The sequence below is a fragment of the Cynocephalus volans genome, chromosome 9 (assembly GCF_027409185.1).
Source record: "Cynocephalus volans isolate mCynVol1 chromosome 9, mCynVol1.pri, whole genome shotgun sequence".
NCBI lineage: Eukaryota > Metazoa > Chordata > Mammalia > Dermoptera > Cynocephalidae > Cynocephalus > Cynocephalus volans.
This window is the reverse complement of record NC_084468.1, coordinates 145,618,541-145,632,909: the sequence shown is the minus strand read 5'-3', so window position 1 is coordinate 145,632,909 and position 14,369 is coordinate 145,618,541. Positions and strand designations below refer to the sequence as shown.

The 14,369-nt window shown below is 36.0% G+C and overlaps 1 protein-coding gene across 1 annotated transcript in view; it reads left to right on the top strand.

The window, feature by feature from the left end:
- The window catches only part of MARCHF1 (membrane associated ring-CH-type finger 1), a 470,370-nt gene that overhangs the window by 46,512 nt on the left and 409,489 nt on the right, over positions 1–14,369 (top strand). The window lies entirely within an intron of this gene.

Here is a 14,369-nt window from a genome sequence, read left to right as displayed (position 1 = left end):
CCAGGCACACCGCACCAATACCTCGGGACCCTCCTGGGGACCCAAGGCATGGAGAAGGGGACCAGACCCCCTTCCACAACTAGACACTCTGTGCCAGTGCCTTGGGGCCTGCCCAGGGACCCAAGGCATGGAACCAGGGACCAGACACACCCCACAACCAGGCATACTGCCAGCACCAAGGAGCATGCCAAAGACATCACCTCCATGTGGGTGGCCCACCACAGCCACCACTATAACCATGGCTGCCACAAAAGCGGCTAGACACCACAACCTCCATGCAGATGGTCCACCAACCACTGGAGAGCATCGACACAAGGAGAGTCACCAGCAGAGATAAAGAAAAGAATAGTATGTCTCTCTCCACAAAGTTCATTTCAGAGTGACAGTAGGAGCATCTGTTCTATAATACTGGGGGACCTGATCACACCTCTCAGCATTGGACAAATCATCTAGGTAACCGATCAACAGAGTAACCATTATTCTTTCAGAAGGAAAGAAGAAATTTAGAACAATTAGAGGGGGGAGGGGGAGAGATTGGACAAGGGGTATAAAGAATAATTACAATCTGTAACAATATACATGCTAGTAATATTGATTTGATCAACACATCTCAATGTTGAACCCCCAAAATATGTATAATCAATTTTGATTCAATAAAAATAAATAAATTTAAAAAAAGAAAAAAGAAAAAATACAGGGAAATCCCATGTACATTTTGACCAGTTTCCCACAATGATAAAGTCTTTCAAAACAATAGTACAATATTGCAACCAGGATATTGGTGTTTATACATTGATACAGTTCATCTGTCCTATTAAGGATTCCAGAATTCCCTTTATGTTGCCTTTTTAAAATAAAATAAAATAAAATAAAATTTTGATAATAGCCAATAGAAATGGAAACATTAAATTAGATGGTTCTTTTTTTTTCTGAGAAACTATAATAACTACAAAGCAGTTCTTTTTTCTTTTTTTTAAATTTTGTTTTGTTTTTATTGGTTATAAATATTCATGGGGTACAAAGCAAATTTTCACCACTTGTGTCTAAGATGTGGTAGCCAGATCCGTACTAGCAGCATGTCCATTACCACAAATTGTGATTATACTCTGTGTTCCCCACCCAATTATCCCCTCAATTATCCCTGACCCCCTTCCGCCTCCCCCTTTTCCCCACTCCACTTCATATCCCTAGGTACGTTCTCTCCCCCTGCAAGTGCAATGCCCCACTGTAGATTTCTTTCCTTCCTTTTTTCTCTCTTAGCTTCCACATATGAGTGAGTACATTTGGTATTTATCCCTCTGTGCTTTGCCTATTTTGCTCAACAAAGCAGTTTCTGGTTCTTAGGTATGTATTAGAAAAATAAGGTCAATAATTATGAACTAAGGGTAACTCAGAGCATCCACATGAGGAAGCTAAATGACCTAAAAGGCAGTGATTTCCAGACAATATGAGCTACTCTACTAGTTTCCTGCAGCTACTATAAGAAATTACCACAAATTTAGTAACTTAATATAACATAAATTTATCTATTATTTTACAGTTTCAAAGATCAGATATCTAAAATTGGTCAACAGGGTTGTATTTCTTCAGGGGGCTCTTGGAGAAAACCCATTCCCTTTCCTTTTCCAGCTTCTATTACCTGCCTGCATTTCTTGGTTTGTGACTGCACATCACTCCAACCTCTGTGTCTATTGTCACATGACCTTATCCAACTCTGACCCTCGTGCCTTCCTCTTATAAGAACCCTATGATTATATTGTATCCACCTGCATAATCCAAAATAATCTCCCATCTTAAGATCTTTATCTTAATCATATTTTCAAAATACCTTGTGCCATTTTAGGGAGCATATTCACAGGCTTTGGGGATTAAGACATAACCATCTGTGCGAAATGACTATATCTCATCATTTTCCTATTAAAAATACATGGAGATGAATAATATAAAATTTTGGGATGTTTGGACAATATTGTTAGCAACTAAGTTATTATCATATAAAGTGAAAAAACCTTTATTCAAATGAATTTATATTGAGAATTTCTACAAGTTCCTCATTTACACCATTTCTTTGTGCAATTGCTGAGTCAAAAATGTTCAAATAATTATTCATTATCCCCTGGATACACTATTTTCATTCATAACCCATAAGCTTGTAAAAAAGGCAAATGCTGTTTACATTTTAAAAATCCTATAAATAGGTACCTTATATTTAAATACAGATCTAGAGTTTATTTTTGTAGAATTTGATAGAGTATAGAGATAACATCTCAACAAATTGTTGCAGTGATATTTGAGGGACATTTTTATAAATAGTGTAAATCCATCCCATGAAAAGTAGAGGGTGGGAAATTGAACAATCATTTAGTTGCTAAGTGGGACTATTGAGAGTCCACTGTACTTTTGAAAGCATAGCCACAATCATGTAAAGTGAGCAAGATTACTGAAAAATACATTAATCAACATTGACTGTTCTCCTGTGCTAAGTATGATCTGAAGACTTTTGGGAACACAAAATATGCATAATCATGATCTTTTCTACCAATCTATTTGGGAAGACTAGGTAAATATTCATGCAAACTAAATTTCATTTGAAATTGGAAGGTGAGCAACATTGTCTTGGATTAGAGGAGTTAGGAAACATTCCTGGAGGCTATTATTCTTAAATTAGCTATATATGTTCATTGAACAGGCAGAAAAGCACTGTGGATCAAGATATGAAGTTGATTAAAAAAAAAAAGAATGGTGCAAAGAGAAAGCCAAAACTGGAGTGGAATGATATTATGGGCTCCACTTTGATCAGATTAAAGGGTCCTTAAGGACAAGAAGAGGAGTTTGGGCTCGATAATGCCCAGGATATTTAAAAATCAATCAAACAAACAAAACCTTAGAATGACCAAGTGCCTAGAGTGATGCTGAATATGTATTTATTAAATTTTATTGAATTAATAAACTACTTTAATTAATTTTTCAAGTAACACTCTTATAATAATTAGACTTTTAAATTAATGTTTTATTATAAATGATACATCAATTTGGTACTATATGGAATTATGTGTGTTTTTTTCTTTTTCTCTAAATGTACCAAAAATACAAGATGAGGATCTGGGTTTCATATTTTCCATAGAATTTGCCTAAAGATCTAAGAAAGCTGTGAGACTGTAGACTCTCCACTCAACCTTAGAAAGGTGACTTGTTCAAGCTACTGTCTAAAGCCGAACCATCCTCAGAATTTCCAAGGCAGACAGAAACCTTTTCTCTATGAAAGCCTGTTTCATAAACTGACTATGAAGCAGAGTATCCTAATAACCTTCCATGATATACCTGTGAATGTATCCTCTTTTTCTTTGTAATATTTCATCCTCTGAAATATCAAGATTACTCAATAAACGAATTAGATGTGCACAGGGAAAATGCAATTTTCATTTAAATTTATATATAAAATATTGAGTTGCTAATAATAAACTAGTTTATGGAACTAACGAAATATGCAACTGATGTAAAGATCTGTAATTGGAGCATTGCTGGAATGGAGTTTAATAATTCAGAACGACCTAGGGTTTTTTCCTAATTTAATTTAGATGAGCCAACTTAGAAATATTATTAGTGGTAATTTTTGGTACTGTTTGAAAATTATCCTACTTGCACCTAACTACCATAATCGACCCCCTAAAGATTAACAACTAGAGATATTAAGCTTATCATAAAATAAGTCTCATTTTATAGGACAGCAGGAATTTTTGCTTACCTATTTTGTCCTTGTACCATCTATTCTTCTATTTTCCAATTAGAGACCTAAAATAACCCATAAGGTTTTATGACAAAGAACCCCAGGAAAAAGCAAAACAAAACAAAACAAAACAAAACAAAACAAAACAAAACCCTGTGGCTGGGCTACAACCAGGATTTCAGAGAAAATTAGAAGAAAGCCAGACACTTCTATAAAGATTTAGATAACAGATACGACTTGTTATTTTCTTGAAATCTTTGGGAGTAGAGCCTAGAGTAGTAATTATAGGGACATTTCATATACCTGAGACTTAGCTTTTGTGGATGTTGCTTATGCGGGTAAGACAATATCACTTTGTATTTTACACGCACCCTCAGGGATGTGCCATAAATACATTGACTTATGGAGACCAAAGGGTGAGCCCGCAACCTGTGCTTGGAGTTCTTAGGTCCCACAGATATGAATAAACAATCCATAGAGATGACTTTATGAATTTCATCTGACAGCTATAAATAATCACTCAACTTGAATCAACCAAATTGTTATACATGTGTGTGGACATGAGGATGAATGGAAGGGTAGAACTAGCACTGGATTTCAGGTCAAGATATATATGTTCTAATTAAATCTCTGCCTGTAATTAATGTGACTTTGAGCAAGTTACATTACTAGTATTGCTTAGGTTTCCAAGTATTCCAAATTGAGTTTTCTGAAACAGACGTTAAGATGAGTTTGGGGTTTACGATGTTTCTTAGGGATCAATACCCGGGAAAGAAAGTGGGAGGAAGTGAGATTGAGTAGAGGAAAAGATGAAATGCAGTGCAGTTTCAGTGCTGCACTGGCCACCTTGGCTGGAAGCTCAGTGGAGAATGTTGTACATCACAGTCATCCCACCACTGGCTGAAATAGCTGGGCCTTTATGCCCTTACCCTGCTGCTCTCTCGGTCATTGGATGTGGACTGCCCCAGAAAAGGCATGACATTAGAAGAGGTGGCTTTCTGAAGCTGAAGCAAACCTAAAGGAGGTGACAGCTAGAGACTATCTACTGACCACACTCACAGCAGCTAGACAGTGAATATGCTACCTTTTAATTTCTTTAGGAGGTGGCATGTTCCCATGTTTACCAGCCTGAGTTAGTAGATGCTGCATTGTAGTGATGGGTTGGGGTAGATATTTTGTATTAATGGTAATGTGTGAATTATAGGGTGATAGCTAAAATTTAACATTCTATGAATCTTGCTTGTAACTATCTTAAGCCCTGGTTTAAATTTCTACCAAAGGTATTGTAGAATCAGCCCGAGGATGGAGGTGCAGTCTGGAACATTAGAAAGACTTAACATGAGGGCCAGTGCATCCTTTAGTGGGCACATATCAAGTTCATTTGTCTAGAATTCAACTCCCTTTCTCCTTGTGAACAGAACCTTGGTTTTCCTTTGGAAAACCTACTATTATAGTCAAGTGTTCTGCTCTCTCCTGACCTAGAGGCAGGCCCCTAAACCTCGCTCAGACAATAAGATGCATTGCCCCTAGAATTTGAACTTTTTGAGAGGAGTCATAACAGTTGGAATGAAACTGCTGATTAATCAAGATAGCAGCTCTCTAAAGAGACTGTCCACAATTCTCAGTCCTTCCCTGGCTCTTGCCATTCGTGAGATCTAAGTAAAAAATTTTGCTTTGATTCTGTGAGCTATATAATATTATTTCAACAAATATCTGATTTTTTCTTTTAGTTAATCAAAGTTGGTTTGAGTTGCTTACAAAGGACCCTAATTTCTAATTTTTAGGATTAGCTCTACAGATGGTACCCAGACTAATCTAAAATAATAATAATAACCAGAATAAATAAATAAATAATAATAATGCCATATGAGTTGACTTCTGAGATAAGAATGCTAAAGAAATTAATATAACAATTTTGTCCTTTTTTTTTGGAGAAGGGCTGTTCTCCAAATAAGCACAATTCCACACTGAAAAGGGGGTAATGGCTGGTGGTGTAGAATCCAAAGGAATTAATGCATCAGAGAAAGGAAAAAGCTAAATTGAGAGGAAACAATTTCAACTCATTATAAGGGACAATTTTTGATCAAATGTCCAAAAAAGATCTGGGAAGATAATGAGTTCATTCCTGTAAATCCCTTTGGGAAGGAAAAAGTAGGGAAAAAAACAACAAAAAAGTCTTGCTTGCAAGACTATTGCGAGAATGTATTTCCCTTCAATTCTTCCACCATCACTGCCCAAGTCCTTGGCAGAAGCCTCATATAGGGAAATTAGACAGAAGTGTGTTCAAGGCAGAAAACCATTAATATTCTTTCAAACGTGAGCTGTTACGGTTCTCTGTGCCTGTATAATAATTCACCTATTCCTTCAGCTCGAGTTCTTAGGAGAATGGGATTGTCAGCATGAAGTCAGCAAGCTGCCCACGAGGCTTATAGGATTCTCCTCTTCACCTCGATGTGTCTTAATAGGTGCTATGATTAGACAAAAAAATGCTGTCTTTGTATCCAGAAAGGTGTGTTTCCAAAAGAACTCCTGGATATGAAGGGGAAAGTTGAAATTCATGACTAGTTTCTTTGCTTCACTACTTTACGCTATTGCACTTTGAGAGTGACTTCCAAATTGGCCATGGTGGATTTAGTCACTTTTCCAGGGAAATGATTATGTGGAACCTTGCAGCTTCACAGATGTTTCACAAAACCAGACCGTGACTCATTAAAGATGTAATATAAAGCAATAGAAAAGAAATACTTTAACATGCTCTGTTATTGTTAATGAAACCAAATACAATCATTTTTATTGAGAAAGTGTTTACGCTTAACCACCCCTTCACACTAAATTTCATGGGCTACATATTTAACTTTGACCAAAAGTAAACACAGAGTAGAAAGTTATTATGGCTTGAGAAACATAATATGGAACAAAATAGAAATGTTTATTTTACTTATATAAAACATTTCTGAGTGTGAGCATGCACTTTCTAAAATTGAATAATTAATTTAACTAGTAATTTTAAAACATTTTTATAGTACTTATTATATGCCAAGCACTGTCTTAAGTGCTTCACATATGTTGAATTCCTTAATCACACAACAGCTCTGTGACATAAATACTATTATTTCCTTAAGCAAATGAAAAACCTGAGGTACAGAGGTATACTGTTTTTCAGGGACAAACAAGAAAACTGAGGAATGTCTCTGAAGAGCCAGGGGTAAAGGGAAATCTATCTATTGGGCAGAACTTGGAATAGTATATTTTGTTGTCTATCATGTATGGAATGAAAAAGACCCAAAAAGACCACACAGGAAATAAATATCTGGGCCAGATTTGAAAGCAGAAGGGTCATCCAGAATCCAAGCATTTACCTTTGATTGCTGTGTAACATACATACCTAATTCCAATCAGATAGCTATGTCTTCTGACTGGTGCCACCTCTGCCATGGTTATTCCTGCCTCAGTGCTTGCTCATTTTCTCTCACTTTCATGAAATGTTCTTTTCCTCTCTCTTTAACTTATTCACTTCCATTTAGTGCCCAGCTCCATCCTAACTCCTTCCCGAAGCTTTTCTAGACAACCACAGCTAAGATTGAGTTTGGCTTTACATTTACTCTTAAAGTTCTCAGTGTTTGTATCACACAATTCACTACTTAAAAAATCTAGCAAATTCACTAAAGTGGTAGGATACAAAATCAACACACAAAAATCAATAATATTTCTATATGCCAATAATGAAATATCTGAAGAAGAAATCAAGAAAGTAATCCCATTCACAATAGCTACCCCCCCAAAATGAGATACTTAGGAATAAATTTAACCAAGGAGGTGAAAGACCTCTACAATGAAAACTATAAAACATTGGTGAAAGAAACTGAAGAAGACACAAGTAAATGGAAGGATATTCCATGTTCGTGAGATGGAAGAATAATTATCATCAGATGTCTATATTACCCAGAGACATCTACTAACCCAGAATTCAATCCTTATGAAAATATCAATGAAATTCTTCCCAGAAACAGAAAAAATGATCTTAAATTTTGTATGGAACCATAAAAGCCCCTATACAGTCCATTCAATCTTAAATGAAAAGAGCAGACTCGGAAGCATCACACTACCTGATTTCAAAATATATTATAAAAATATAGTAACCCAAACTGCATGGTACTGGCATAAAAACAGACACATAAGCCACTGAAACAGAATAGAGAGCACAGAAAGAAGCCCACACACTTATAGCCAACTGATTTTTTATCTATCTATCTATCTATTTATTTATCAAATATTCATGAGATACAAAGCTGATTGTCCCCCCCTCCTGCGCATGATGTGGGGTAAGATTCGTATTGGGGGCATACCAACTGATTTTTGACAAAGCTGCCAAAAGCATATACTGGGAAAGGACAACCTCTTTAATAAATGGTGCTGGGAAAACTGGATATCCACATACAGAAGATTGAAACTAGACCCCTATCTCTCACCATACACAAAAATCAACTCAAAATATATTAAAGACCTAAATTTAAGAATTGGAACTATGAAACTACTAGAAGAAAACCTAGGGGAAATGCTATACAAAGAGAGGGAAACACTTTTTTGAAGAAGACTACAAACACACAGGCAATTAAAGTAAAAATAGACAAATGGGACTATACCAAACTAAAATGCTTCTGCACAGTGAAGAGATAACCTACAGAATGGGAGAAAGTGTTTGCAAACTGCACATCAGACAAGGGGCTAATATCCAGAATATACAAGGAACTCAAACAACTGAACAGCAAAAAAATAAATAACCCAATTTAAAAATGGGCAAAGGACCCGAACAGGCATATCTCAAAAGAAGACATACAAATGGCCAACAAGCACATGAAAAAATGCTCAGAAATCTCTAATCATCAAGGAAATGCAAATTAAAACCACAATGAGATGTCATCTCACCACAGTTAGAATGGCTATTATCAACAAAGCAAAATGACAAGTGCTGGTGAGGATTCGGAGAAAAGGGAACTCTCTTACATTGTTGGTGGGAATGTAAATGTGTACAGTGATTGTGGAAACCAGTATGGAGTTTCCTCAAAAAATTAAAAATAGAATAGCTGTATGATCCAGCAACTCCACTTCTGGGTATTCATCCAATGGAAAAGAAATTAGCATACGGAAGAGAGATCTGCACCCCATGTTTATTGCAGCTCTCAATATTCACAATAGCCAAGATATGTAATCAACCTAAATGTCCGTTCATGGATAAATGGATAAATAAACTGTGGTATATATACACAGTGGACTACTGTTCAGCTAGAAAAAAAAATAAGTAAAATTCTGTCATTTGCAGCAACATGGATACATGGACAAATCTGGAGACCATCACATTAAGTGAAGTTAGCCAGGCAAAGAAAGACAAGTACTGCATGATCTTGCTCATATGTGGAATCTAGAAAAAAAAAAAAAAAGTGGTTTTAGAAGCAGAAAGTAGAATCATAATAAATGGGTATAAAACTATGCTATCTACCCTAAGTGAGTCATTGTGCAATATATGCATGTATTGAAACAACACACTATATCCTATAAATATGTATAACTGAATATTAAAATAAAAAATAAATAAAAAGAATACTGTGCTAGGGGAAATAATTTTTGAAATATCCATTACTTTTCCTATTTCAGATGGAGTAAGAGATGTTCAGAAAGATGAACTTGCCTTCTTAAGGTTGCATAGCTGGTTTAGCAGAACAGGATCCAAGCATAAGACTTCTAAATTTAAATAGGATACACTCTAATCCTTGTATTATTTTCTTTATCTAGACTGGAAAATCCATGGATATAAACATCATGCCCTATACCTCTACATCTCCCCAAATTTTCAAACATAATGCTTGGCATAATAAATTAAAACTATTATGAAAACAGTATTTATTGAGTGTTTATTCTGTGCCAAACTTTAAATTTTTATCTCATGTAATTCTTTTAGCAGCACTATGAGGTAGGCACTATTATCACTTCTGGTTTTTAAATAAGAAAACTTTCTTAAGGAGACAATCAACAAGTGGATATTTATAATGTATGCTTTAAAATTTTTTATTCATTTTTGCAATTCATATTCCCTTTTTAATGTATCTTTTTGAAGTCTAATATTTATTTTAGATTTTTATTAAGTGACATGAATATTTTATAACGCCAAAAAGGAACCCAGTAAACAACTGTATAATTTTTGTCTCTGTGAACAGAGTACTTCTTGGAACCTTTGATGTCATACTTAATGAATTTCCTACACTGCTTAAGGATCCAATGGTGGGCATAGAGGAAACACCCATGAAACATGTATTTATGCACAACTTATCAGAGTATGCACATATTTAACTAGCATATACATAAGTATTTATTCACAAGCAGTTTTCTCTCCTGCCTCTCTCTAGTATATTTGGAGATATTTACAGAACTACATACACACATATATCAACACCAATGCAGTAAAAAAAGAATGTGTAAATAAATAAGACAGAAAGCACAAATAATTTGCATGAACAGGTGATTTGGACTCCTTGTCTTACTTCAGTCTGCTACAACAGGCTACCACAGACTAGGTGGCTTAACAGAAATTTATTTCTCACATTTCTGGAGGCTGGGATGTCTAAGATCAAGGTGCCAGCAGATCTGGACCCTGGTAATGGCACTCCTCCTCATATGCATGTGGTCATCTCCTTCTATCCCCACATAGTGAAAAGCAGAGAGAAGAAGCAACCTCATTCATGTTTTTTCTTACAAGGGCACTAATACCATTCATGAGAGCTCCACCCTTTTGATATAATCACCTCCAAAAGCCCCACCTCCTAATATCATCACATTAGGGGTTATGATTTCAACATATAAATTTTGGAAGGGCACAAACATTCAGTCTCTGCCACTTCTACAACACATTTCTCTTCAGTGTTATTTTCTCTCCTTGGTCCAAACTTGTGGCATTACAGAAAGTCCCTTAAGATTTATGAATCTGCATGTTATGTTGGCATCAGTTGGAAATAGACTCTTGCATAATTAAAATCCCAAACAGAAATGTCCCTGAAAAGTAGTGGTAAAATGCCATCTTTCAATTGGGTAGAACTTGGAGTAGTATATTTTGTTGGGTACTTTGGCTTAAAAGCTACCCCACAACAAAGAGATATACATATTCATTAGTGGTTTCTAACAGTTTGGTTTGATGGTCAGGGATATAGAAAGAACAGGATTGATAAATTGATGATAAGGGGGAATGGAGAAGGTCTATGTGGATGAGCACCTCAAAATGAGCATAGAGTGTGAAGAATGATTATCAAAGACCATCCACCAGAGAGTAGCCTTCCAATAATGAGATAAACAAGGAAATGTGTTCACATTTCTTCCCCAGTAAGCTAACAGGCAGAACTGGATTGTCAAATAAGTCATGTGAATCAGAGATCTCACCCAGTATCAATCTTTATTAAATAATTTCAAGGATACAGGCAGTTAAAAGGCTCAAACAAAGCAGAAAGAGACCTCAAGAAAAGATCCTTGGTCTTTCCTTCCTACATGGGGACATGGACCTTTCCCCAGAATAATAGATGAGGTCTCTACATGAGGTTTGTGGGATAAACTAAAATAGTGTACACATTTAAATTACAAAACATCTCCATTTTATATCTCAGAGTGTTGTATGATCTCTAGGGAGCTATGACTTAGAAATTGTGAGTTCTGTTTACTCTAGGTCATGTTTAGCCACTAACATCCTGCTCAGGGCATTAAATGTAAAGTCTCAACCTACTAGCAAATATTCATCTAATTTATCAGAGGTTTAGTCAGAAAAGAGATTAGACTAGGTCATCCACCTTTCTTACACTACAGGCACCTGTCAAGTTAAAGTAGTGAGGGGATCCATCTTTTCACCTGGTTATCTAGGTACTTGCTCAGTGTGCTGAGGTACAGGGTGGCCACGGTAGCAGAGCTGGAGGCTATGTTTTTGGCTCTACTATGTGCACTTTCTTTTACTGATATGGCTACCAACACTGCTGAATGTCTAACCCTTTTAACAGCAGAGATCAATACAAAGCCCCCAAATGGCACCATTCTCAAAGGGGACCAGCCAGTCACCTCATTGGACACCTTCTGACAGTAAAATAATTTGCCCTCATTGAAATAAGATTGTATTCTGGATATGTATTTGCCTTTCATGCCCAAAATGCTTCTACTAGCACCGGTATCTATGGTCTTATTTACCTTCACTTCATTCCACATAAGGGTGCTTAACCAAGATACTCATTTTACACCAAAAGAATGTGCCAATGGTCTCATATTCACAAAATTATCTGGTCTTATGCATGCATGCCATCATTGTAAAGCAGGTGACCTGATGGGAAGGTGGAGTGGTCTATTAAAAACTTACAGTGTAGTTTAGAAATTGCCTCCTTAAAAAAGTGATATTTTATCTTATGTGATGGAGAGTATGTTTTGAATCAGTGACCAACATATCATCATGCTATTTATCCTACAGACAGAATATATCGTCTGGGAATCAATGGGTAGAAGAAGATGGAATAGCATTGCTCGGTATTTCACTTAATAACCCATTTGCAGAATTTTTGCATTCCTTTCCCACAACTTTGACTCTGCTGGTTTGAACTTTTTACTTCTTGAGAGAAAAATGCTATCAACAGAAGACACAATAATCGTTTTAGTGAATTATAAATTGAGAGTGCCACGTGGATATTTGTGGGGTTTTTTTGCCATTGAACCAACAAGCAGGTTATTGTACTGGCTGGCCTGATTGATCTTTGTTACAAGGAAAAATTGGGTCACTATTACCAATGGAAGCTAGAGAAATATATCAACAAACCCATAAGATTATCTGGGATGCCTCCAAGTCTAATGGCAAAGTTAATGAAAAATTTTAGCAACCAAAAAAAAAAAAAAATTAGCAACCTATACACACACACACACACACACACACACACACACATAAAAAACATATATATACATTTTGGTTGCTAAAATTTTTTATTAACTTTCACCATATATATATGAGAGTCTTCAAAATATTCATGGGAAGATTCCTATTATCTTTTAATTCTATTTTTTCCATGAACTTTTTGAAGTACACTTGTGTGTGTGTATGTATAAATATATATATATATATATTCAAAACATATTCAAATGACATTGATTCAAAACATATTTCAATCATATGAGACCACTCAGGACTCAGAATTTTAAGAAATGAAGATTTCTAAAAGTTACCAAACTTGTTGCCAGTAAAAGAAGTTACAAAAACCGATAGCTTTGTGACCAACTACAAAATGAGAACTTCGTATACTATACATATTTTTATTATATATTTGGGTGTGTGAGTATCTGTGCGTGTGTATATATGTTCATATACATGTATTCATTAATTTCTTCTCCCTCCTCATTCCCTCTATTATTTTATTTAAGGCTTGGTGGTGGTAGTTTACTTTAAAATTTAGTCTTGAGGTTACAGAACATTCTGGTGGGACAGTGAGTGAAATAGAGAAGTAATGAACGTTACTACAGAGGTATAAGCTACTGTCACTGAGAAGTGATTACCTGGCACTTTGGATTTTGTACTTCTCTTGCTAGGGAGAAGATGAGAGTGGTTTCATTTTGGTGAACTATACTTGCAATTTGTTTTATGGAAGTATACAGTTGGTACTGTTTTGAATGGAAGTTCAAGTATATACATGACTGGTAAAGATGGACTATTCTCCAAACCCAGTCTTTTCTTTAAGATGCTGAGCCTGAAATTCTGAAAACTCCATTTTTTTTTCTTTTTTCTTTTTTGTCAGCTGATTTTCTGTTAGTCTCATCCAACTGGGGACACTGGAGGGAAATGGCAAAATAAGAGTGTTGTTCCTGTCAGCATCATCTTAGCAGATGGTGTTTCAATCAACAGCAATTGATTTACATCTCAAACGTTTTTGATCATTTTCAGAACTAGCCTTATTGTGCCCACATGGGGAGACCAGAAGCAGGTGAGTAGAATCTGCTCCCTGGAAGTCTCAGCCAAGTTCCCCAGTGCCCATCTTCCAAGAGCCTGAAGTGCCATCATTAACCAAACACTGACCTCAGAGATATGAGTCTGAACTCCTAGTGCTCCTGTCTGAATTCCTGAGGTGCCAACATTAGCCAGATATATTAGTCAGGGTTCTCCACACACATTCATACATACATACAGAAATTTATTTTAAGGAATTGGCTCATGCAACTGTGGAGGCTTAGCAAGTGCAAAAAAAAAAAAAAAAAAAAATCTGATAGGGTAGACCAGCAGGCTGGAGACCAAGGGAAGAGTTGTAGTTCTAGTACATGAGTACAAAGGCTGTCTTGCTGGCAGAATTCCTTCTCAGGGGAGGTCAGTCTTTGATCTATTCATTCCTTCAACTAATTGAATGAGGCCCACCCACATTATGGAAGGCAATCTCTTCCACTCACTGATTGTTTTAGTCTATACAGGCTGATATAACAAAATACCATAGACTGGGTAGCTTATAAATGACAAAAATTTATTTCTTATAGTTCTGGAGGATGGGAAGTACAAGATCAATGTACAAGCAAATTCAGATGACTGTAACCTCACATAAAACAAGGGACAAACTAGCTCCCTCAGACCTCTTTCGTAAGGGCACTAATCACA